At 41.1% G+C, this 26,996-nt stretch overlaps 1 protein-coding gene, 1 long non-coding RNA gene and 1 pseudogene across 9 annotated transcripts in view; 2 read left to right on the forward strand and 1 right to left on the reverse strand.

The window, feature by feature from the left end:
- LOC131514638 (uncharacterized) lies at positions 1–21,984 on the reverse strand. 5 transcript variants are annotated; one of them, XR_009263183.1, is made up of 5 exons: positions 21,586–21,984; positions 7,941–7,999; positions 6,315–6,400; positions 2,413–2,508; positions 1–960 (listed from the first exon to the last, which is right to left on the reverse strand). It is a non-coding gene; the product is annotated as an uncharacterized LOC131514638 (long non-coding RNA). The 5 variants fall into 5 exon arrangements; XR_009263184.1 differs by having other exon boundaries at positions 1–963; XR_009263182.1 differs by lacking the exon at positions 1–960 and having other exon boundaries at positions 2,173–2,508; positions 21,586–21,779.
- On the forward strand, positions 18,019–18,529 carry LOC131514637 (peptidyl-prolyl cis-trans isomerase NIMA-interacting 4-like; annotated as a pseudogene).
- MTRES1 (mitochondrial transcription rescue factor 1) overlaps positions 21,919–26,996 on the forward strand; it is a 24,367-nt gene continuing 19,289 nt past the window's right edge. For 3 of the 4 annotated variants that reach the window (XM_058734861.1, XM_058734863.1, XM_058734864.1), the window contains exon 1: positions 21,984–22,271. The gene's annotated coding sequence lies outside the window, so the exon portion shown is untranslated. Of the gene's footprint in view, positions 21,944–21,983; positions 22,272–26,996 lie in introns of those variants that run through there. The other variant, XM_058734862.1, reaches the window with a different exon arrangement.

Below are 26,996 nucleotides of genomic sequence, written 5' to 3' on the forward strand. Positions count from 1 at the left end.
TTCAAAATAATTAGCATTTATTCCCTGAATGTGTTGCTGCCATTGCAAATAAGTTTTAAAAATCATGCTTAATTTGCAATTGTTTTCTTCCCTTTAATTGCATCTGCCACCTGCTCTTAATTTGAAACAAATTAAACCTTGAAGGCAGCATCCAAAAGTAAGAAGACTAAGCAGATTTCACCTCTGGGCAAAAATTATACAACAGCTTCCCCCATCTTCAAAAAGGGTGAATCAATCTTTTCCAGAAGTGACAGACTATTTTCTGTTTCAGTAGCATGCCCCAGGAAGTGACAGGGTGATGCTAAGGATGTAACAACCAACTCCCTCCAGGATGCTGGGCTGCATAAATTACAGGAAGTTCTTGTCTCCTTGGAGTTCTATGCCAGTGCTGTCCAATGTAAATATAATGCAAGCCACGGATTTAGATTTTCTAGTACCCATATTAAAAAAGTAAAAAAAAAAAAAGGTAAAATTTTGGTAAAATATTCTATTTGGCCCAATATATTCCAAAACACTATCATTTCAACCTGTAATCAATATTAAACAATTAACAATGAGATAGTTAACATTCTTCTTTTTGGTTCTGTATTAGTTATCTACTGTAGTACAATAAATTACTACAAACTTAGCAGTTTACCAGAACACATTATCTCATAATTTCTGTAGGTCAGAAAATCTGTGCCTAACTTAGTGGGTCCTCTGCTTTAAGATCTCTTATGACACTGCAATCCAGATGTCAGCCAGGACTGGGGTCTCATGTGAGGCTTGAATGGGGATGTATCCACTTCCGGGCTCACAAAATTATTGGCAGGATTTAGTTCCTTGTGGGCTACCAGACTCAGGGGCTCATCTTGCTGCTGGCTGCCAGCTGGAGGTTTTCCTGAGTTCCTCGCCAGACAGGTCTCTCCAAAGGGTGGATTACTTCACCAAAGCCAGCAAAGGAGAGTTAACAGAAATAGTCTGCTAGCAAGATGGAAATTACAATCTATGTAACATAATTGTGGAAGTGACATCCCATCACTTTTGCCATATTCTGTTAGAAGGAAGATACAGGCCCGTCCCACATTCAAAGAAGAGGGGATTCCATACAGGTGCAAAGCAAGGGTTATTGAGAGCTATCTTAGAATCTACTACATTTTTGAGATGCACTGTGTATTTTACACTTAGAATACATCTCAAGTCAGATCAGTCACATTTCAAGTTCTCAGTAGCCGCTTACTAGTGGCCACCATATTGGACATCGCTTTTCTTTCTTTTTTTTTTGGGGGGGGGTGTGGGGGTGGACATCACTTTTCTGTAACAACTACACCCAGAGATAAGAATTACAGGGTACTCAGACACTGGTGTAAGCAATCATGAGTTTGTATAGAGAATTCAAACTCAAAAGGATTGGAAGCACAAAGATAGAGAAGGTTAAAAATATTTTGTTATTGGGGCGCCTGGGTGGCACAGTCGGTTAAGCGTCCGACTTCAGCCAGGTCACGATCTCGCGGTCCGTGAGTTCGAGCCCCGCGTCAGGCTCTGGGCTGATGGCTCGGAGCCTGGAGCCTGTTTCTGATTCTGTGTCTCCCTCTCTCTCTGCCCCTCCCCGTTCATGCTCTGTCTCTCTCTGTCCCAAAAATAAATAAAAAACGTTGAAAAAAAAAAATTAAAAAAAAAAAAATTTTGTTATTGTTTTCAATAGGCAAAGAATTTATTACTATCATTTAAATCTGGATTGTCTGGGGCAAAGCTACCATCTGTGGGATTGTGATTCCACGCCTCTAAGTCAGAATCCGGCCCAAGCAGAATTGATAACCCGCAGCACTGGGGGACTTCTGTTGGCCAGGGATAGCGGGTGCCCAGCCGTCCCTCCCGGGTGTGCCCCATCGCGATCAATGCGGAGAGCCCCTCCACCCGGGAAAGGGGAGCAGCTGGAAGGGGGCCACCCCCTCACCTGCCAGGTAACAGGGGGTTTGTGGGGAGCCTGGTGCTAAGCCATGCATAGAAGACCTGCTTCTGGGCAGAAGGGGTTTCCTACATAGCAGAGCAGCTCCCTCGCTGTGATCTATTGAAAGTCAGCCCTGGACACAAGGGTTTGTAAGAAAGAATAATAAGGAAAATTAAAAACAAAACAAAAAAAATAAAAGAAAAAACAAATCTGGATCCTCAAAGCAAGTAGAGGCTAGAAAATAGGTTTTGCATTTGTTTTTACAACTTTATCCTTCACACTTGCCCTGGCTTATTGGGACAGTCCTATTGGCAGAGAGAATTAAAGGCAATTTACAGAAGGGTTAGGTGATCATAATACCAGAGGGCTCCCAGGAAGATATCTTGGTAAGTAATCTTATATTCTTGCCCTCAGCTCCTAGCAGGAGACCACTTTAGCCAGTCAAAACAAAGACCCCGTCCTTTCCTTGCATGACATTTTACCAGAGCAGGAGGCTCAAAGGAAGGTGGAAGATGGGAGTATTTTCCAAGAAACTCTCCAGTTTCTCACTTGACCGCTGCATGAAGAGGATCCGTTCCCTGTTAAATTAATTAAAGGAGTCCGTTAAACTGAGGTGGCTTTAATGCCTTGGCAGCCTACCACAAGCAAACCAAAACCTAAGCCTATTAAATGCCTCAAGGTTATGAAATTGAAATCTAAAGGCAACCAATCACAAACAGCCAATTAATCTTTCCCAAATGAGGCAACTGCTTAAGCTATAATAGCCAATCAAATAATTTCCCTGCGTCTGCACCTGTTCTATAAAAGTCTTGCCCCTAGCTCCTATCAGTGGAGCTCTCATCACTTCCGGTTTAGTGTTGCTCATTTGGAATGGATGTTTGCTCAACTAAATGCTTCATAATTTTAATGTGCCTTCGTTTATTTTGTAACACCCCTGAGTGTGAGCTGCAGTCCAAAGAGTAGTCTGCAGATGGACAGTTTCTTCACTAAAGCCCGGGCTTTCCACATTCAGACCAATGGGCTCACTCAGCTCCTCCCCACTCTCTCTGTCCTACATAGCACTCAGTTCAAACATAAATTATATATGCAAACATGCATGTGCTTCAGTCGTTCACATGATATGTTCATGCATCTGTTCTCGTGCCTTCCCCTTTGTCACCTAAGGGCAGCCCCAAACCTGTCCCGGTGTTTTGCTAAAATTTCCAGTCCCATCTGCCTCCTTGAAGTTTCTCTCTGAATATTACCCTTTTGTTTTCAACTCAACCTATCAAATAGCAAATGTTAAATGTTAGGTGCTGGGTCATGGGCTAGTCAGCCCCATCAGGGGCTGGAGGCACTCCGCAGAACAGAAGCCCGGGACATCAAAGGCAAGCAATACATGGACCCTGTGAATTTCAAACATGTGGTTTAATCTTCTCAGTGTACATAATCATATATAGAGGCATGAATTAATCGGCTATTTTCCCTTTTCAGATCCACAAAAAAAAAAAAAAATACCTTGACTCTGGGATGGGAGGTACTTTTCTGTTAGTGTGCCTCAGGCAGTCCAAGGTACCCCCTCAAACCGCCCCCCCCATCTCATAGCAAGACTATAGAGACATCCCCACTCCTGCTGAAATGGAACCAAGAAGCTTCCAAGTCATGGTTCCCCCGGTGACCATAACTGGTAGTACAAAAATCATGCCCTAAATCTATATCAGTGACTCATGCTCAGATGAAATATAAGATTCATAAAATATATATTGGAACCAGGGTGGAGAAATGATAGTGCCTAATTTGATTTTATGTGTCAGGTAGGTAGTGGGAAGGGCAGTGTACTTACAAAAACGTCCTCGTTCATTAAATTCTTGTAGTAGAAAGAGTAACATCATTTTAAAATATGTGTAATACAGAGTATCATGATGTTATGACACCATCATTCTCCCCTACACACTCATCCATTACAAACAATTCTAAGAGGCCAAGGTCTCATTTATCACCTAAATCTGAGGTAATAGGTTTGTAATAAATAAAATTCCAGACCCAGAGGGTTATAGGCTGTGTCTCCTCCAAAATTCATATTGTAGAAGAGGGAAAATATCTTTTTCCTCTATTGTTGTAAATTCTTGGCTAGGGCCCTTGGAACAAAATACAGATTAACAAGAGAAAAACAACAAAAAAAAGTTTTTTAAACATGTATACTTCATGTACACATGGGAGACACCCAAAGAAAAATCAGTAACACTCAAGGAGGTGGCTTAGAATTCAGGTTTAAATGGTATCTTCGACTAAGTATTTAAAAAAAAAAGGGTACCAGGGAGACCAATTATGGGTAGGCACCTTCTCCATTGGCAAGAGTCTTGTGATTTAGAGACAACCTTCTCTTCCTCGTACAGAGAGGGAGACACCCTTACAACTGGGATTTCCTATATAAATGTCAACTTCCCTTACAAAAGCCTAATTTCTACTCCATTTTCAGAGCTTCTCCTGTATCTGCTGTTTCTTAAAATAATCACCTCAAAATAATCTTTATGCCCAAGAGGCCTATTTTGGAGTGGAATATTCTGTCATTCTTCCATAAGCTGAAACGTAATCCCTAATTTGATGGTATTTGGAGATAGGGCCTTTGGGAGGTGATCAGATGAGGGATTAGTTTCCTCATGAAAGAGACTCCACAGAGCTCCCTCAACCCTTCTACCATGTGAGGACGCAGCAGGAGGGCTATCTATATATTAGGAAGCATCCTCACTAGACACTACGTGTCTAGTGTCTGCAGTTGCTTTGACTCTGAACTTCCCAGCCTCCAAAACTACGAAAAACAAATTTGTTTATAAACCGCAGTCTATGATATTGTCATAACAACCCAAATGGACCAAGACACAGAGTGTAGACATATCCAGGCCTGCCCTTAGACCCAGGTCAGCGGGGTTTCTGGCCTGGGCGTTACTTAGCACCTGCGTACCTACTCTGATCAGTCCCCAGGGAAATGCTTCTCCAACCTCTCTTGTCCTTTGCTCTTGAGACAAAGGCACCTGAGTACAAATGCCAGGATGGCTAGTGGGTTGTGTCACTGCCAAAGTCAGAGACAGACGTTGCTTTAGGTTGTGGGAAGGCTATGAATGGCGCAAACAGGTGGGAGAGAAAGAAAACGAATTAACTTGTCAACCTTTCCTGAGATACTGTGAGTGCGCTAGGTTCTTGCATGACAGATCGTAATCTCCCAGGAGGCTGAAGGTCCGTTTTCTTGTTTCATCTTCATGTTCTACTTTGTGGTTCTGGAGGTTCTCATGACTTAGGGTGGTATTCAACACAATTGCCCATAACTGGTAAGGAACATCTTGCGATATTAAATATAAATTTGCATACTTGTGAATTTGCTCTAACAGGCATGGAGCATTTCCTTACACTGGACACCAAACACAAGAGTTTAAAGTGCTTTATTTTTACTAGACTATTCAATAGCATTTAAATTTTCAAAAAAATAAATTTAAAATGTCATCTTTATTTAAAGATTTTTTATTAAAATGTTGGTATTTGTTAATAATTTGCTGTTTACTTTTTAGTAGATAAAAGTCACTTAATTTCTATTGTTTATATCTATTTTAATAAGCACTTGAATGTAAGCATATTCAAACGGTATTTGGACACAATTATATTTCCTTTTTTTAAACGTTTATTTACTAATTTTGAGTGAGAGGCAGGGGCACCTGGGTGGCTCAGTTGGTTAGGTGTCCGACTTCAGCTCAAGTCATGATCTCACAGTTCATGAGTTCGAGCCCCGTAACAGGCTCTGTGCTGATAGATTAGAGCTTGGAGCCTGCTTGGGATTCTGTGTCTCCCTCTCTCTCTACCCCTCCCCTGCTCACACTGTCTCTCTCTCCCTCTCTTAAAAATAAATAAACATTAAAAAAATTATTTTTAATTATTTTGAAAGAGAGAGAGCATGAGCAGGGGAGGGGGAGAGAGAGAGAGAGAATCCCCAGCAGGCTCCACTCTGTCAGCGCAGAGCCCCATGTGGGGCTCGAACTCACGAACTGTGCTGTTCGTGACCTGAGCTGAAATCAAGAGTGGGATGTTTAAACAACTGAGCCACCCAGGCACCCCTCATTTTCTTAATCCCTTAGATCATTGCCAAAAATCTTGATAACATAGTGATTTTGCTGAAGTAAAAGAAAAAGATCTACAGAAACATTTATGAATTATGTATGTCTCTTTTGGTCTTACCACAAAAATCAGTAGCTCATCAAAAGGACATTCAGATATGTGCAATCATCATTAGATTTAATTGTATTTCACCAACTTTCTGTCACATACAAGCTATTGCTTGAAACATGTTTTATTTTATTTTTTTGTCATTATGAGGGTTTATTTATCAATGTAGAAAGATAAAGCAAATTTTACTTACCAGTTGTTAGCTTGATTTATAGTTTTTAAATACTTAGACGCTTGGAATGTGCCTCCATTTGTATGCTTGCCCTGCATGCCAGTGACCTAGGATGAATTAGGTGCCTGTTATTAATACATCAAAATTAAGAGCAGTATCCGCCTGGCACATTTACTCGCAATGAAACCCCTGTAGTCATTCAAATATAAGAGATGCCCTTTTAAAAATGAAGCTCTTCCTGAAAGTTCTCCATTTATAACACTGTCTTATGATAGGATGTCAGGGGCAGTAATAGATAGACCAAAGACATTTTTTGTAAAGTTATATGCAGAAAGGTCATATATCATAATGGAAAGAGAAAAATTTAGCAGGAGAAAGAAAGCAGATAAATTGAAGCAGACATTTTAACTGTTGTCGAAAGGACCATATCAATGAGCCCATAATAGATAGGAGGATGAGATTTTGTTAGACTTAACATCCAGGGAAATGAGAAATCATTCACTTCCAGGGACTTAGAAGCACTGTGGAAGGGCAGGTAAGAAGCAGCTGCTTGTTAAGAGAAAACAGGTGCAAACGTGCTCGGGAAGGGGCAGGAGCGAAGACGTGTTGAGTACTCACCATGTGCTAAGCCCAGTGTGAAGCACATAATGTACCTTGATACCTTCAACGGCATGAGCTGTCAGCCCTTTTCAAAAAATGTTTATTTATTTAGAGAGAGAGAGAGAAAGACAGAATGAGTGGGGAGTTGGCAGAGAGAGAAAGAGAGAATCCCAAGCAGGCTCCACACTCAGTGCAGAGCCTGACACAGGGCTCCATCTCATGACCACAAAATCATGACCTGAGCCAAAATCAAGAGTCAGGGGCTTAACTGACTGAGCCACCCAGGCTTTTTTTTTTTTTTTTTTTTTGGTAAGTAAACTCTACATCCAATATGGAGCTCAAGCTCACAACCCTGAGATCAAGAATCTTCATGCTCTACTGACTGAGCCAGCCAGGTGCCCCCACCCACCAGCCTCTTTATTAGGATTTACTACATTAAAGCTGGACAAAGGGGACTACTTAAAATAAGTGCTCATGCCTAGAGGACAAAGTTCCAACTTGTTAGAAAGGCAGGTACCACCTGTGCCCACCTGGCCCTAATTACTCCCCCCCACCCCCCACCCCATCCCAGCATATTGCATTTCTCACTGTCCCCAGCACAGCAGCCATTTCATGCCTCTGTGCCTTTGCATATGCTTTCCTGTAGCTGGGCGCCTCAGTCCACTGGCAAACTCCTACCCATGCTTCAAGCCTCAGCTCAAATATCACCCACTCTGAGAAGTCTTATCTAATTCTGCCAGGCCCAGCGAGTTTATTTCCTCTTTTTGCTTCTTTAAAGCGCTTCATATCATTATACATATTAAAACATACCATGCTGTATTACAATGATCTGTTCTTTCGTCTGTCTCTTCTGGACAGCAGCTTCTTACAGGCAAGGCAATATGCTAGTACCTATGCTATGTCCAAAATATGGTAGTGATGTAATAAAGGCACACCAACTGAAAGAATAACTGAGTGGACAAATATACACAGGTACTATATACCAAACAATGACATGTAAACAACAGACAGGTAAGCAACTAACTGAAATACCTCAGTGTATCTTACTTTTGTGTTAGTTCAGTCTGCTGGAGGTCAGAGCGTTACCCTCTTTTTCTTGGCAATATCTTTTGAGACAAAGGAAACAAGCGACTGATTCAAACGACTTATGTAGGACATATATCAATTTACAACAACAATCACTTTAGACCAGTGCATCCAATAGAACATTCTGCAGTGATGGAAATATTCTGTATGGCACTTTCTGATAGGGTAGCTACTAGCCACATGCAGCTACTGAGCCCTTAAAAAGTGGCTAAGTGCAAATAAAAAACTGAATTTTGTTTTATTTATCTTGTGAGAGAGCACAAGCAAGGGAAGGGCAGAGAGAGCGGGGGACAGGGGATCCAAAGAGGGCTCTGCTCGGACTGTGTGACAGCAGTGAGCCCGACATAGGCCTCAAACTCACAAACCTCGAGATCATGACCTGAGCCGAAGTCAGACGCTCAACCAGGTGAGCCCCCCCACCCCCCCGCCGGAACTGAATTTTTAAATTTTAATTAATTTAAGATAACTATATGTGGCTGGTAGCTACTATGTTGGACATCATTAACCCACAAGATAGTAGGAAAGTTCTACCTTATTATAATTTTCCTGTATAAAAAACAAAAACTCAGCCACTGGCAAACTGGGTAATCAAGAACCTTCCTTAACCATTCGGTATCTCATTTCATTCATCTATCAACTCATCGGGAGAACTAGAGAAGACTGACAGCTCAAAGCTCCAGGAATGTACACTTCTGGGCTCAGCCCTTTTTTTGCCACAGCAAGCCCTCTGGAGGGGCAGCTGAAGGGAACACCCCTTTACCCTTCCCAAAGTGGGAGGCCAGAAGGATGTTTGGGCACCCGTGCCCGTGGGTTCCGTGGGTTTCCTCCACAGAATTATAGATGATAGGTTCACGTCAAACTATGTGTCAAAGGATCACACCTAAGGTCTCTGGGGGAAATCCTAGGTGCTAAATCTTATAGAAGAATGGAAAAAGGTCTCACTGGTTCAAAGCAATGCATCTTCAAGCCCTTTCAGTTCTTTAGTTGGGGCAATCTGGGCTAGCCTCCTTCATCAGGGATAAACCACTCAGCTTCTTTCCCTTGGGCTTTTTTGTGCCTGGAGAGAATGAGGCTTATAAAGCCTGCTGGGCTTCTAAATGAAGCCTGATTATCTAATTTTCACCTGCAGAAAGAAAGTGGTTTTGCAATCTCTCATCTCCAAGGAGAGAAAACGCCAAATCCCCTCTCCTGGTTCTCTGAGGGCTCACGTAGGCATAATAGCTTGGAAAGATCTAATCAGTCCCTTTTTTCTTAAAAGGGATGTTGGGTGTGTGGTAAGGGGGACAATGACCAAGACACTGACACCATGAGGATGGAGAGAAATAGAGATGGAGAGTGGGGGGAGGGGCACAGCTACTGTAGTTCTAGGCCTGGGCTTCTCAAACTTGAGTTGAGTATCACAATTACCAGGAAGGCTTGTTAAAATAGATTCCTAAGTGATGCCAGTGCAGATAATGATCCCGCTATCACACTTTGAAAACCACTGCTCCAAGTCACTGCTTCAGCCCTTAGCTATTTGTCTTGTAGTTCCTTACAGAGTTCCAGTCAACTCCTCAAAATGAAAAGCTGTGTAAGTGTGTGTGCTTACAGACAGGGGGCTCAGTTGTATGTTTCCCCATCATCCTCCCGCCAGCCTCCACTTCCGCCCAGACCAATGTGCAGCGATGCAGACTGGATGCACGGTGGCTGCTGCTGGTAGCACGGTCCAGTGGGAACGTCTGGAAGATCTTTCAGGTGATTCCAGTCACGTGGCCAGCACCCTTGGCTGCAGAGCATGCTGGCCAAGAGCATACTTGGCACAGACAGACTGCTTTCTCCTCAGAGGATCGGAGCCCTCCCGCAGAACACTTGTTTTCCCACCATCTCTTGTCAAAAAAAGAAGAAAATTCATAAATGTGTAAGGGATTTTGACAAAGGTCTGCCGTGGCCTCGTGCAGGACGGAAGGCTTAGGGAAGGATGGCTAAACTGTCCAGTTTACTGAAGGGTGTCAGAGAGATACCCTGTCCATGAGCAAAAATCCGGAGCTCATATTTTCTTTTTCTTTCTTCTCTTTCTTTCTTTTTCTTTTTTTGTTAACATTTACATATTACTTACCACATGTCATGCACTGTCCTAAATACTTTACATATATTAATTCATTTAACCCTCAACATCCTTTAAGGTAGATATACTTTTTAAAAACTTTTTTTTTAACATTTATTTATTTTTGAAAGACAGAGCATGAATGAGGGAAAGGCAGAGAGAGAAGGAGACACAGAATCCGAAGCAGGCTCCAGGGTCTGAGCTGCCAGCACAGATCCCAACGTGGCGTTCGAACCCACGAACCGTGAGATCATGACCTGAGCCAAAGTCAGATGTTCAACCGACTGAGCCACCCAGGAGACCCATTAGATAGATATACTGTTATTCCCATTTTACAGCTATGGAAACTGAGGCATGGAGTTAAATGACATGGCCAAAGTCACCCTGCTAATAAGTCGTAGAGCCAAGATTTGAATCCAAGGCCATGTCATTTCTGATTTGTTTCCACCAATGGCCAATCTTGTGCATGTTACGTTGGTAATTACCATCACCTGTTTCACTGAATCCCATTTTCTGACTTTGTTCTCACATTATCAGAGTATACCCCATTCATTGACCAACATGCAAAGCTCTGGATCCTGCTTTTCAGAGTTAAAAAAAAAAAGAGAGAGAGACTCAAGCATTAAGTAAAGGGAAGATAGGGATAGCATTTCCTCACTGTGAAAAACTCAGATCTATAATTTCTAAGAAGGTGTGTCTTAGTGTGATACCCAAAGGGAAGGCAGAGCAGATGCTGGGACCACGTGATGCCAGAGGACAAGACTACAGCAGCTCAAAAACAAAACTGTTCTGGGGGACACATGGCATTAACAGCATGCATTCTGGAACATCTGAGTTTGAGATTCTTCAAACAGCAATAGCCTTATTTCTTTGTATGACGGTGAAAACTGCCTGACAGTGAATTAGTGAATTTAGCTTGGCTCTTTGTAATAATTGATTCTTTCAGCTTTGCTTCTGACTCCCCTTTTCAGTCATTTTCCCTCAGCTGTTAAAAAAAGGAAACAAAGCAAAGCGCCTGGATGGCTCAGTAGATTAAGCCTCCAGCTTCGGCTCAGGTCATGATCTTGCGGTTTAGGAGTTCAAGACTTGCACTGGGCTCTTCACTGACAGCACAGAGCCTGCTTTAGATCCTCTGTCTCCCTCTCTGCTCTTCCCCTGCTCGCTCACTCTCAAAAATAAGTAAGCATTAAAAAAATTTTAAAAACTTTTTAAAAAGGAAACAAAGCCCATTTACTAGTGTGCCAAAGCATTGGAAACACCACTGATCTTCCCCTTTAGACTGAAAGCAAAGAAAAGGCTTTTTTCACAGTCAGACTTGAATGGCTTCTCAAAAGTTCAACATTAAGTTAGTTAGTAGCATTCAATGTTACGGTTACTAACATATGACACAATTACTTATGGTGGCTCTTTAATTTTCTCCAATTTTTTTTTTTTGTCCCTTAGTATAAAAAGGAACTTTTATGACCATGCCATAAGATCTGCTTCTATTCAAGCTCTAATTATACAGGATTGAGCCATATGAAATTGCTATCTTTGTAGGTTAAGGGGCATCTGGGTGGCTCAGTCAGTTAACTGTCTGACTTTGGCTCAGGTCATGATCTCGTGGTCCGCGGGTTCGAGCCCCATGTCACACTCTGTGCTGACAGCTTGGAGCCTGGAGCTTGCTTTGGATTCTGTGTCTCCCTCTCTCTCTGACCCTTCTCAGCTTATGTCTCTCTCTCAAAAAAAAAAAAAAAAAAAAAAAAAAAAAAAAAATTAAAAATTAAAAAAAAAAGAAATTGCTATCTTTGTAGGTTAAAAATGATCAAATATCGGCAATCTCATATGGTTTAACCTAATATAAATACACATGATAACATCTGCCATGTGCAACATTGTACTAAATGAGATAAGCCAAACAGAGAAGGAAAAGTATACAATCTCACTTGTACAGGAATATAAAAAAGTCAAACATATAGCATAGAAGCAGAGAGTATATAACAGTGGTTACCAGGAGCAGGAAGGTGGGGAAATGGGGAGATATTCAGAACAAAGTTGCAGTTATGTATAATGAATAAGTCTAGAGAGCTAATGCACAGCATGATGACCATAATTAATAATACTGTATTGAATAATGGGAATTTACTGCAAAAGGTGCTGTCCTCACACACACATAAATAGTAACCGTGTGAATTAGCTTGACTGTAGTCATCATTTCATTAGGTGTATTGCATCTTCATGCTGTGCGCTTCATTTTTGTGTGTTGTACACTTTAGATACAATTTTTATTTTAAAATAAAATTCTTAAAAATACGTGACTTTTTTAAGATTAAATAAATACATATGATCTGTAAGTCAATATAATCCTCTTTCATTTTTCCTGGTCATTGTAACAATAACAGAAAATTCTCTAAAGGTTTGTAGTTACCCATATAATATGCATCTAATACAGATCTTAGGAATTGTGGGATAGCAGAGAATAAGTGGTGGCAAGGGAGGGGCACCTGGGTGACTCAGTCACTTGAGCGTCTGACTCTTGATTTTGGCTCAGGTCATGATCTCATGGTTCGTGGGATCAAGGCCCGCGTTGGGCTCTGTACTGACAGTGTGGAACCTGCTTGGAATTCTCTCTCTCTCTCTCTCTCTCTCTCTCTCTCTCTCACTCTCTGCCCCTCTCCTCGCCCCACTCATGCTCTCTCTCTCTTTCTTCCTCTCAAATAAACTTTTTTTAAAATGGTGGCAAGGGAGTGTTCATAGAAAATTAGAACAAATTATAGATTCGGAGCTTGAACATAATTACACAAAACATGAATAGCTGCCCCTGTTATTCCAAAATACATGTTCAAAGAACTGAGGGTACTCTTGGCCAGAGAACTTGTCCTTTTCATTTTACTTACTAGTAAGCTATAATTTTTGGTTTGTCCTTCAGGCTAGAGTAGAGAACAAATACGAAACACGTTTATTTAAAAAACTGCCATGTCCCCCAATATAATCTTGGTACTTAAGTGTATTTGTGGTGGGCTGATAGTATTTCTCTCCGGTTTCATGTTCTCTATGACTTGCTTCCTGGCATGTTATTGGCACTTTCATCCCTATTGGCTCTAAGATCCTTTCAAAGGGGAAAATTATTAGGCTTGTGCAACTTTGAGGGAATAAGTCATAACTAAAATATGCAATACATGTACTTGATGTTATAGGCAGAAGGAAAGAAGCCAGCAGTATTCTTACCATAGGGGCCTATATTTAGATATTTAGTAAGCGTTCAACACATTGAATTTATCCTCCATAAATCAATCTAGACCAGTAATCCCAACTGTGGTCCAAAGAATGCTAAAATTGAAAATACTTGTGGGATACAGTTAAGCCAGTCCTTAGAGGAAAATGTATACCTTTAAATGCTTGTATGAGAAAACAAGAGAAGCTAAAAGTTGTTGACCTAAGCATCTAGCTAAAGAAATTAGAAAAAATACAACAACAACAACAACAAAGTAAGAAAAGAAAAAAAATACAACAAAGTAAACACAAAGAAAGTAGAAGGAAGTGATAAAGAAAAAATAAATCAATTAACTAGAAAACACAAATATAATCAAAGGAACTTCTTAAAAGCCAAAAGTTGGGTATTTAAAAACACTATTAGAATTGACAACCTCTGAAAAGATGGATTAAGGAAAAGAAAAAAATAAAGAAGATAGATGTAAATAAATAACATTTTACAAGATAAAATATTATAAGCAATTGTATGCCATTTAATTAGGAAACATATAATGAAATAATTCATGGAAAATTTAACTTAAAACTAATTTAAGAAGAAATAAAATGTTTGGGCAGTCCTATTTTTAAAAAATAATTTAATCAGTAGATTAAAATATCTTCACACACACAAGCCAAGATATACAGATATAATCTTCCAGACTTTAAAGAACCAAAGTTATTCCAATCTTATACAAATTCTTCCAGTTATAAAAAGAGAGGCAACATTCTCTTACCCACTTAATGCAGCTGATATATTTGAGACTCTAAAGCTATACAAGGACAGTATAAGAAAGGAAAAATAAGAGACTAATCTTGCCCATAAACATAGACACAAAAATACTAAGCAAAATATTAGCAAACAAAATTCATAAGAGTGTCAAGAGTGGACCAAAATATACAACTCAATTATGTTGTTTGCAAGAACCCCAGTTTATTTATTTATTTTTATTATTTTTTAAAAAGATTTTTAAGTAATCTCCACACCCAATGTGGGACGTGAACTGACAACCCTGAGGTCAAGAGTCACTTGCTCCATTGACTGAGCACCCCAGGCACCCCAAGAAACTTTAAAAATAAATAAATAAATAAATAAATAAATAAATATTTCATAAGGGAATTTTTTTTAATGACCAAGTTGGGTTTATACAAGAATGGTTTAATATTAGGTTTAATATTAGAAAATCCAGGGGCTCCTGGGTGGCTCAGTTGGTTGAGCGTCCAACTTTGGGTCAGGTCACGATCTCACAATTCAAGAGTTAAAGCCCCACATCGGGCTCTGTGCTAACAGCTTGGAGCCTGGAGCCCACTTCAGATTCTGTGTCTCCCTCTCTCTCTGCCCCTACCCCACTTGTGCGCGCTCTCTCTCTCTCTCTCTCTCAAAAATGACTAAATATTAAAAAAAAAAAAAAGAAATAAAATCCATGCACCCAGTTTATCACATTAACATATTAAAGGAGAAAAACCATGTGATCTTCCCAATACATGCAGAAATGGTATTTGAGGGGCATCTGGCTGGCTCAGTTGGTAGAGTATGTGACTCTTGATCTCTGGGTTGTAAACTCAAGTCCCACGTTGGGTGCAGAGATTACTTAAAAATAAAGTCTTAAGAAAAAAAAAGATAAATTATTGAAAACCATTAAAGAAGCTCTAAACAAAAGGGAACATATGTCATATTCATTTTAGTTTAGTTTAGTTATTTATTTTTATTTTAGAGAGAGAAAGTACATGTGAGCAGGGGAGAGGCAGAGGGAAAGAGAGAAAGAGTCTCAAGCAGGAGTGGCGCCTGGGTGACAGTTAAGGGTCCAACTTTGGCTAAGGTCATGGACTGCAAGGTTTTTTTTTCCAAAAAAAAAGATGAAATTGAGTTCTTCCCTCACACCACACATAAAAAAATTTGAGTCCCACATCAGGCAGCCGGCACTGCAGAGACTGCTTTGGGTCCTCTGTATCCCTCTCTCTCTGCCCCTTCCCCCACTCACTCTCTCTCAAAAATAAACAAACATTAAAAAAAAAAAAAATCTCAAGCAGGTTCTACTCCCAGTGCAGAGCCCAATGCAGAGCCCAATGCAGGGCTTAATCCTGTGACCGAGATCATGACCTGAGCTGAAATCGAGTCAGACGCTCAACTGACTGAGATACCCAAGCACCCCTGTCATGTTCATTTTAATGGAAAACTCAAGATTATAAAAACACTGACTAGTTATAAACTAACTCAAATTGAAGAAGTCAGATAAGGTAGTGTTCAAAGATAAAGTGAGGCATATTAAAAATTTGTACAGTTTATTTGAGCAAAAATTGATGTGAATCAGACAACACCAAAATGCAAGTGGTTATGAACACTCCATTGACAGTAGCTCAGGGAAAGCCTTGCAGAGGAAATGGAGATGCAAAGTAAGGAAATAATTGATGGGGTATAGCTTAAAGCCTAGTTGGCTGTTGGTGACTGGTTGTCCTTAGTGTTTTGATTTTATAACCATGAGGCATTTACAGACTTAGATTTTGTTTTGCTCATGTAAGCTGCAATGGCATTAGACCTAAATGGCCTCTCCATTTAATTAATCTAACAGTAAGTGATGCAGTACAGGGCAGGGGGGAAGGGAGGAATTATCCTACTAAATATCAAAACTTATCACACAGCTATTATATTCAGATTGTAGAAAAAGGAAAAAAAAAAAAGATCACGTAGTATTGGTAGAGAGACCAATAGAATGTAACAGAGAACTTACCAACACACACATACACACATAAATACTTGACATATGACAGAGGTGTCATTCAGGTCACTGATGAAAGACTATCTAGATAACTGGTAATCTTTATGGGGGGAAAAAAAGATGAAATTGAATTCTTCCCTGACACCACACATAAAAAAATTCCAAATGGAATAGGCTTAAATATGGAAGATAAAACTCTAGAACATTGGAAGAAATTTTAAGAGGACACTTTCATGACTTTCAACGTTGGGAAAGACTTCTTTTTCTTTTTTTTTTTTTAGAAAAAAATTTTTATTATTTTTTTTGGGGGAAGCTCTGTGCCCAATGTGGGGCTTTAACTCACGACCCCGAGATCAAGAGTTGTACATGCCACAAACTGAGCCAGCCAGGTGGCCCGGGAAAGATGTCTTAAACAAAAACTACAATGTGTTAACCATTAATAATAAGACTGATAGATTCATCAGAGTATGCCACCTCAAAATGTGCCACTTTGACATAAGCGTTATTTTGGTCAGAAGGCAACTGAGAAATAGCAGACACAGGCAAAGCTTTCCACCCTCCTGCTTTCTGCCTAAAAACAGGGTATAAATTTTCCTTTATTAATGCACTCCCCTTCTCTTCTCCCATACCAGGAAAAAGAGAACTGTCAGAGACACTCTTATCACCCCAAGACTGCATGAGACTAAGTCTGTATAACGGACATTACCAAAATAACCCTTCTCTTCCATTAGTTTCCCCCATGTGTTTCCCTTCCTACAATTTACCACCCCTAGAAGCCCAATGCCATTTTCCTTCTCTACAACTTACCGCCCTTTGTTAAGATGGTGTATGATCCCTTGATTTCTAACCTTTGAGCTGCTCATCACTGAGTTCTACTGTGTGCATGCACTTTGCACACATAAACTCTAGGTTTTTTCTCCTATTAATCTGTCTTTTGTCACTTTAATTTGCAAGATCCCAGTTACTGAACATAAGAGGATAAAGGAAAGAAGTTTTTTTCCTCCCCTATAATTAAATTAAGAATAAGAAGTTCTTGGGGCCGCCCGTCTGGCTTAGTCAGGGGAGCATACAACTCTTGATCTCAGGGTTGTAAATTTGAGCCTCAAGTTGGGTGTAGAGATCACTTAAAAATCACAACCTTTAAAAAAAAAACTGGACAAAACAGATGAAGAGGAAACAAAAATTGCTAACAAGCAAATGAAAAAATGCTCAACTTCATGAGTAATCTGAGAAATGCAGATTCATAGCACAACAAGATACCCTTCCACACCACTAGATTAGTAAAAATTAAGCAGCATGACAGTGTAAAGATGTACTTGCTGGCAAGAATATGAGCCAAATGGAAAGTCTCACATACTGCTTGGTCAAATAATCATTTTGGAAAACAGTTTGGCTTATCTTATAAGGCTGGGCACATGCATACTCAAAATTACAGTAATTTTACTCCTTAATTGATACCCTCTGAGAAATTTTGGCTTAAATATATTTGAAAGATAGTTCCAATATAGTAAAAAACATTGATGTATATATATATATATATAGTATGTATATATATATATATATGTATATAAAATAGTATATAATATATATAATATAACATATAACATATAACATATAATTATTATATATACTCTATATGAAATATAATTATTATATTGATATAATATATACTATATATATAACTATATTATATATGCATATATACATATAGTAAAAACAAAAACAAGGGCGCCTGGGTGGCTCAGTCAGTTAAGCATCCAGCTCTTGATTTCAGCTCAGTTCATGATCTCATAGTTCATGAGATTGAGCCCCACATCCAGCTCTGCACTGACAGCACGGAGCCTGCTTGGGATTCTCTCTCTCCCTCTCTCTGCCCCTCCCCTGCTTGTACACACTTGCTCTCTCGCTCTCTCAAAAATAAATAACCTAAAAAAATTAAACACACACATACATATATATGTTAAGCTATATATATGTATATATATAATGTATATAATATATATGTTATATATATATAATTTATATAATATATATGTTATATATATGTTAAATTAAATACACACACACACACACACACACACACACACAAACATACATACACATAGGCAGGTCAGCTGCAAGTTTTAAAGATGCCACCCAAAGGAAAAAGTGGTTCTGGGAAAGGTGGGGAGGGGAAGCAGCCTCTGGGAGTGGCCATTCTGACAAGAAGGCTCAGGGTCCCAAAGGTGGTGGCAGTGCAGTAAAGGTCAGACACGTTCTATATGAAAAACATGCAAAATCATGGAAGCCGAGGAAAAATTAAAGTCTGGAAAGAGATTCAGTGAAGTGGCTGCACAGTATCATTGAGATAAAGCCAAGCAGGGGGGTGACACGGGTTGGATGACCAGAGGTTCCATGGTGGAACCATTTCAAGAAGCAGTATTTGCCTTGCCTGAAAGTGGGCTGGATAAGCCTGTGTTTATGGACCCTCCGATTAAAACAAAATTTGGATATCATATTATGATTGAAGGGAGAAAATAAAATTGTACAAAAGACTGAAAAAGTATACATATTGACAAAAGAATAAAATTGTTAAAAAAAGACAAAATAAAATCATTTTTCTTCTGAAAGAAAAAAACAATAAATTATGGTATGCCTACACTGTGGAATATTACGAGCAGTAAAAGAAACAGATGAACTATAACTCACCAGCTACAGATAACTGAATCTTAGAACTCTATCTTTGAGTGAAAGCATGAGTTGTCAACAGAAACTGTACTGATGACTTACAGTCATCATCGGTATGACCTATAACATGACATCATTTATACACATTTCAAGAACAAAATAAGCCAGTATATTATTTAGGGAAACGTGCATGTGATTTTTTTTTTAAACTATGTTATAAGAATGCAAGGGCATCCATCATAAACGCAAATTGGGAGCATGATTAAACTGGCAAATTAAAGAAGAGAAAAATCTGGGGTGCCTGGGTGGCTCAGTAGGTTGAGCGTCCGACTTCAGCTCAGGTCATGATCTCGCGGTTTGTGGGTTCCAGCCCTGCGTCAGGCTCTGGCTGATGGCTTAGAGCCTGGAGACTGCTTTGGATTCTATATCTCCTTCTCTCTCTGCCCCTCCCCCACTTGTGCAGGAGTGCATGCGTGCTCTCTCTCTCTCTCTCTCTCTCAAAAATAGATAAATGTAAAAAATAAAAAAATAAAGAAGAGAAAAATCTGAATAGTCAACAAATATATAAAAAAATACTCAATCTCACTACCATCAGGGAAAGTTTAAAATTAAAACAAGGTGTATTTTCCATCCATACAACTGACAATATTTAAAAATCTGATAATATGAACTATTAAGAAGAATGGGGGGAAATATGGCTTTCATGAGCTTGTGCAAATGTAAATTAGTAATGTGAATGTAAACTAGGCCATTTTTAGTAAGACTGAAGAAAAACACACTTACACTAGGTCCCAGAGATTCCTATTCTAAGTAAACACCCCAGAGAAACTTTCACACAGTGATATACTCCCTACCCCCAGAAGTGCCCATGGCTGCAGTGTTTGACAGAACTTAATTGTTCTTTAGGAAGGAAACAAATAAACTGTGAATAATTTATATATGAATGGTATGAAGAAGCCCAAAAGTATGTATAAACATGGGATGAATCTTGAAAATAAAATGAAGTGAAAAAAAGTATCACATTATATCTATTAATTTTCAAAATAAAAAAATGTCATATATCTCATGTATGTGAGATAAGAACTTGTGACTTGTGTGTATTGTTTGCATGTAGACAGGAATGATCTGGAAGAGTGAGAAAGGTTGATGATTCAGGAAAGAGCAGAGCCTAAAGAATGAGCTCCTCGAGAAGGTGCAGAGTGAAGGGGCGGGGCTTTGTAATGGATTGTTCCCTTTTTTTGTTTTTAGAAAGTTTTTTTTTAAGTTTTATTTATTTATTTGAGGGTAGGGGAGAAGAAGAGAGAGTGGGAGAGAGAGCACTGTCAGCGCAGAGCCCAACCCAACCCGGGGCTCCATCTCACCGTGAGATCACAACCTGAGCCAAACTCAAGAGTTGGACACTTAACTGACTGAGCCACCCAGGCGCCCCACGTAATGGATTGTTCTTAAAATATATTTGGTGACTAACCTTGAGGTTTGGGATATGCAAGGTGAGGCAGTGGAAAGGCGACTTTCTGCTCCAGCTCATTTGTCTCAACTTAAACAAATAAATAAGCAGTAAATAAATTGGAAGAGAAGTTATAAGAAAATCCAGCCCATAATAACAATGTTTAGAGTGAGGCTGCTCCTCCTGCATTAAAAAAACAACTTTAAAAAATAACTTTAAATTCATCTACGGGCCCCAACCAAAGACACCATCTGATTTACTCATCTCTTTATGTAAGATTAAGTATTGGAGCTAAATTAAAATTCTCCTTTGTGATTTGAAGTAGTGTATCACTGTTGACTGATGGGAACCTAATCCACACCAAGGTCTAACCTCGTGAAAACTACCATCCCTGTAAAGCACTACAGCAGGAGCTCCTGCCCAGGGGGAAAAAGAATAGGATGTTTCTTTTCTTCTTTTTTCTTTTCTTTTCGTTTTTTTTTTCTTTCTTTGTTTAAGTAGGCTCCACACCCAAAGCTGGGCTTGAACTCACCACCTTGAGATCTCAAGAGTCACATGCCCTACTGACTGAGCCAGCCAGGTGCCCCAAGAATTGGGTGTTTCTGTGAAAAAAATTACAAATCACAAATATGTGTACCTCCCAACCCCCACATACTACTTACTTGTTAATCTCACAGCAGTTTTTTCATATTAATTAGCATTTTATGTTAAATACTAACTTGATTCATCTAATGAAATGTTTCTTTTTTAAAGGCCAGTGGCCAAGTTGATTCTATGTAACCCATTATCACTGTATTCTTTTATCTCCTCCTATAATCATGCATAATCATACAGTAATTTTGTCAGTTTATAATAATACTGATTAACCCCTATTACTGGCAGATTTAACAATTTATCTGTAATCTTCTACAAATGACTTAAACTAGAAAATGCAACTATATATCACCCAAAATGTCAACATTATAAACTGAATTGATAGATGTATGAAGTTGTATCATTTCAACATTTGACACAATTGTAACTGCTTTTTCTTATTGCTCAAATGCAACCAAACAGCCACTGTGAATCAGTGAGGAAGCAGTAGAATTTATAGTGTAAGAAACCTAGAGCTGGTGAGGAAGGGAAAGAGAAGGGAGGATGATCCGAAAACAAGGGGGAAAAACTTACTATTTTTAATTTAACAGAGTATGTATCCCCATAACATTAATGTGTCCACATGTAAAACAGGCTGTCCCTTGGAAGTTCTTTAGTTTCTGGTTCATCTTTTTACATAGTAAAAGAGCTGTTTCTACAAGGCCCACGGCTAAGCAGTATTTTCAGACTTTTTTTTTTTTTTCCATCTAATCACCTACTGCATGACAGGTAAGCCTGACAGTTATGACCAGTTACCTTTTAATCACTTTAGTCTTGAAAAGATGTTCTGAACTTACCTTACTTTATCAGTAAATTCTGGCGGGTACTTACATTTTTCTGGAGACAACGTTATAGCTCTCAAAGATGTTCAAAGGGGTTTGTGACCGCAGAAAATCCAAAGACACTACATTAAGATAAGCTCTCTTTTCGGGCCACGTGAAAATAAACACGCGGCGCTGCCTCCTCAGCTCCACTCTGCCCGGCCTGTTCTCCGCGCAGTCCGCCGAAGAGCGACCTCCAGCAGGGGCCGCTGCGCCGCCGCCGCCGCTCCCATGCGCCCCGCCCGGCCCGCTCTCGCCGCGGCGGCGCTGACGGAAGGGGCGGGGCTAGGCAGGGCGGGGCCTGGAGGCCCCGTCCGCAAGGCCACGGGGAGGGATCGACGGGGGGGAGGAGCTGTCCTGACTTGCAGGTAACTGCGCCCCTGTCGGGCGTGCTGTGCCCCCGCCTGGCACCCACTCTGTTGCTTCCTGGCGCGCACTCGTGAAGTAGGGGCGCGGCGAACGCCTCTGCCCAGCCTGCGCTCCTGCCAGGACTCCGCGTGAGTCTGCCGCGTCCTGCCTGCCCCGGCCCGGCCAGCCTCAGGACGCCCGGTGGACCCAGGGGTTGCGGGGTCGTGGGCACTCGGCGCGCCGAGGCACGCCGCCTTTGGGCCCGGCCGCTACTGCTGGCTTCAAACGCAGACCCGGAGCTCGAGGACGCAGGTGTCCAGTTTCCTTTGACCTTGAGGACCCGGGAAGGTGCGCAGCCCGCGGGGGTGGGGAGTATGCCGGGGAACCCGACCCCGTTTCGGTGCTCAGTCTGAGGTCTCCAGGAGAAGGGAGGATTTGCAGTTGCAGTAGACCGCAAAGCAGTTAGGACAGGTTCTTAATGGAGTAGTGAACAGGCTCAGAACGTGGAGCGATTCCCAGTGTCCCGCAGGTCAAGGGTAACGTTGCCTCTATCCCAGACGTTGATTTCCTACTGCCTTCGACTAATTCACGTATCTTATATCTCTCCTGAAGATCTCACCACAAACCTTCGGGATGCCTGCCGTTTTCATCCTCGCAACTCACGTCCACGTGATTAGCAAAATAATAATAATAATAATAATAATCTTTTGAAATGTACTTCTATCGGGTCACTTCCCTGCTTAAGATCTTTCTATGGTTCACATGCTCTCTGGGTCAATTCCAAACTTCTATGGGCAGGGTCTTTCGAAATCTAGCCTTTTGCACTTCAATCGAGCCCCAACTTTGTGGGATCTTTTCTGGGTTCATTCTGATGCTCCAATTCTCCTGATCTACTTTCGTTTCACGGTGGCTAATTAAGCACACCCACCATGTGCCAGGCACTCTTCTGAGGCCCTTAGGATTCAGCAGAGGTAAACAAATTCAGGTGAAGATTTCTACCCTGGTAGAGTTTATATTCTATTAGGGGAAACAGTCCAAAAAAAGGAAAAAAGAGAAAGAAACACCCAGTAAATTATGTATGATATGATAGGTGATAAGTGCTATAGAGGAGAAAAGTAGAGCAGAGTAAGGGATGATTGAGAGGGCAAAAAGCTTATTAAATAGAATTGGAATGAGTAGACAGCATTGAGGTGACATTTGAGTTAAGAGTTGAAGAGAGGTGCCTGGGTGGCTCAATCAGTTAAGCATCCTGTTTCAGCTCAGGTCATGAACTCACCGTCCATGGGTTCGAGCCCCACATCAGGCTCTGTGCCAGAGCTTGGAGCCTACTTCGGATTCTTGTCTGCCTCTCTCTGCCCCTCCCGCACTCATGTTCTGTCTTCCTTTCTCAAAAATGAATAAACATTAAAAAAAAAAAAGAAGTTTAAGAAAATAAGTTACCTATGCAGGTGTGTGGGGTAAGAGTTCTGGGTGCAGCTGGGACAGAGACCTTAACCAGAAATGTCCCTGTTGTATGTGAGGAGCATCGGGAAGGTCAGTGTGGCTGGCGCTGAGAGAGCAAAGGTAAGAGTGGCAAGAGATGAGGTCAGAGAGGGAACGGAGGGACGAGATCACATGGAGCCTGTTAGCTACAGTAGGGACCTTCCTCTTCGTGCTTTTGTAGGAGTGATAAAGTATAAATTATTTTTGGAAGAATGACTGGTCTGTGGAAAATAGACTCTACTGGAGCCTTTGTAGTATCCCTGGTGATGAAGCAGTGGAAGTGGTGAGAGGTGATGGGATACGGACCGTGTTTTGAAGATACAGCCAACATAATAACCTCTTGGCATATTGGATATGGGTATGAGGGAGAATCAAGAATTACCGGAAGCTTTTGTTCTCAGCACCTACAAGGGTGGAGTTATTTACTGACATGGGGAAGGCTACAGGTGAAACAGATTTGGGGTTGGAGACGTGTCAGGAGTTTGTTTTGGGACCAGTATAGCTTGAGATACCTGTTACACGCCCAAAGTAACAGGGATGTCAAATAAGCGTTTGGATATTGTGTCAATATCCCAAGACCACCCCTAGGTTCACTGATTCACTAGGAAGATTCAACAGGACTTGGCTCTGGGTCAGGGCTAGGGTTTATCACAGCAGAAAGACACAAAACACAGTAGCAAAGGGAGAAGATGCACGGGACAAAATCTGGAGGAAACCAGGTGCAGTCCTTTAAGAGTCCTCTCCCAGTGGACTCAATAGGACAGGCTTAAATCCCCAGCAACAAACTGTGACATGTGAAATACTATCTATCAGGGAAGCTCGTTAGGGACTTTGCCCAGGGTGTTTATAGGCTTTTGTCATATAGGCACTCTCTGCCTAGCATGTACCAAAATTCAAGACTCCCAGAAGGAAAGCAGGTGTTCATCATAAGAAATTGTACAAACAGTTTACAGCGGTGAGCTACTCCTGTCAGTTCTGAGAGTGGTGAGAGTCCTGAAATCCCAAGTTTCCAGATGCCAGCCGGGGGCCCACCTTGTAAGCAGGCCTTTCTAAGGATAGCGGTCTCAGGCCTGCTATATTAAATCTTTTCTGCACAGATATACATGTCTGGAATTTGGGAGAAAGATCTGGAATGGGGATGTAGACTGGGGAGTAGTTGGCATATAGACGGCATTTAAAACCATGGAAATGTTTGGTGTCTTGATACGCATTTGTCAAAACTGATGAATCACGTAGAAGAGATGCAGGCCAAAGATTGAGCCCAGGGGCCCACCAGCGTTAAGATGTCTGGGAGAAGGGAGGACAGCAGGGACGGTACACCAGGGGGGGTACCAAGAGCAAGGTGTCCCGGAAGCCAAGTGAAGAAGAAGGGAGTGATCATTGGTTTCAGATGTGCTGAGAGGTCAGACAAGAGGAGGACTCATAAATGACCTTTTGGAGTTAGAAAATGAGAGGCGTTGAGGAGAGCATAGACAACACTTTTGACTTTTGTTATAAAGATGAACAAAAGTTGTAGCTGGGAATTAGTGGCATTAAGAGAAGGTTGGTTGGCTTTTTAGTGAGAGAAGTAACAGCATGCTGATGAGAATGGTCCATTAGAAAGCGAAAAATTATGGTTGTAACTTGCTCTTCCCCCCAAGTTCTGTTTCAGGCCACCTTTGCAGTTAGAACTCTTCACAGGCGTCCCTGCTCCAGGCATTAGCCTATATAGGGTCCCGCCTCCTTTGGACCTTAGCTTTCACTTAAGTTCTCTGACAGCCAATTTGCCCACATTCCCCTTGAATAGCAGTTCCTTGAGGGCAAGGGCTGTGTTTTATCCCCTATCCCCAAGCCTAGCCTAGCTGGCTACCTAACATATACAGGCAAATGAGTGAGTGTAGGGTGGATGTGATAATGGGTAGGATGCTCCTTTCATTTCTAGAAAATGAGTCTGCAAGTATTCACTGGTGTTTGTGTGTGCCAAGCTAATGGGGATGGGAGTGAGGAATGAGACACAATTCTTGCCCTGTCACTACCCATAGAGCTTAGAAGATAATAACAGTACAAAGACACTTAGCATTGGTGCAACATGAATTTGGAAAAGGGAAGGGGAGGGTGGAGAGGGAGAGTGGCTCTTGTGTGGAGCCTGGAAGAGGGGGGAAGCCATGCTAAAAGGACATTTTTTTTTCCCCATTAGTAGAATCCTTTCTCCAAGTGAAATACAAGGAACCTCAGTATTTTCCAGCCCTGCTGCTCTGGTCGAAGAGGGGTTGGGGCCTCGTTAGCACTCTGCTCCATTACTCCTCCTCTGACCAGTGATCAGCTCTGTGATAGAACTTGGGTTCTCAGGCTCTACCCCGTGGCCCTGGGTGTCCATTGCTACAAATGGTCATCATCTCCAGCAAAAATTAGGTTAATGTGTTTTCTCAATTTTATGTTCATAATTTGTTTAATCTTTTTTTAAAATGTTTTTTAAATGTTTATTTTTGAGAGAGAGCAGGGAAGGGGCAGAGAGAGAGGGAGACACAGAATCCAAAGCAGGCTCCAGGCTCTGAGGCTGTCAGCACAGAGCCTGACATGGGACTCAAACTCACGAACCACGAGATCATGACCTGAGCCTAAGTCGGATGCTTAAACCATTGAGCCACCCAAGGGCCTCCGTAGTTTGTTTGTTTTTTTTTAAGTAGGCTCCGTGCTTAGCATGAAGCCTAACACAGGGCTTAAACTTAGAATCCTGAGATTAAGAGCTGAGCTGAGATCAAGAATCAGATGCTTAACTGACTGAGCCACCTAGGCGTCCCTTATGTTCATAAATTTTATCTAAACTTCCAGCATTTACTGACATTTGCATGCTAGAGAATAAGCAGATCACAAAGAGGGAGTAGTAGCTAATAAACACGAAGGTAATACTTGGCTTGACATTTTGGTTATGTTTATTGTATTTCCATGTGAGTACAATCTTAAAATTGTTGTTTTGTGCTAGTAAAAGGTTCCTAGTGTAGGTAAATGAGATCTATTTGTGATATATACAAAGAGCGATATCCTATCCAAGCATTCCTCACAAGACACAACAGTGTGATATAAAGGTGGGGCTTCAGCAGGGAAATGTGGGAGTCCAGGGACTGACAGACAGGACTTCCCTCCCCGAGGATGTCTCCTCTTAGGATTTCTTCTTCTTCTTCTTCTTCTTCGTCTTCGTCTTCGTCTTCGTCTTCTTCTTCTTCTTCTTCTTCTTCTTCTTCGTCGTCGTCGTCGTCTTCTTCGTCGTCTTCTTCGTCTTCGTCTTCTTCTTCTTCGTCTTCTTCTTCTTCGTCTTCTTCTTCTTCTTCTTCGTCTTCGTCTTCTTCTTCGTCTTCGTCTTCGTCGTCTTCGTCTTCTTCTTCGTCTTCTTCTTCCTCCTCTTCGTCTTCGTCTTTTTCTTCTTCTTCCTCTTCTTCTTCTTCTTCTTCTCCTTCTCCTTCTTTTTAAGATTCTATTTTTAAGTAATCTGTACACCAAACGTGGGGCTCAAACTCAACCATGAGATCAAGTCACACTCTTCACCACCCAAGTCAGCCAGGCACCCCTTAGGATTTCTCCTAAGTCGGGGTGACAGTTCCTGCCACTCCTCTG

The sequence above is a fragment of the Neofelis nebulosa genome, chromosome 6 (assembly GCF_028018385.1).
Source record: "Neofelis nebulosa isolate mNeoNeb1 chromosome 6, mNeoNeb1.pri, whole genome shotgun sequence".
In the NCBI taxonomy this organism is placed as follows: Eukaryota; Metazoa; Chordata; class Mammalia; order Carnivora; family Felidae; genus Neofelis; species Neofelis nebulosa.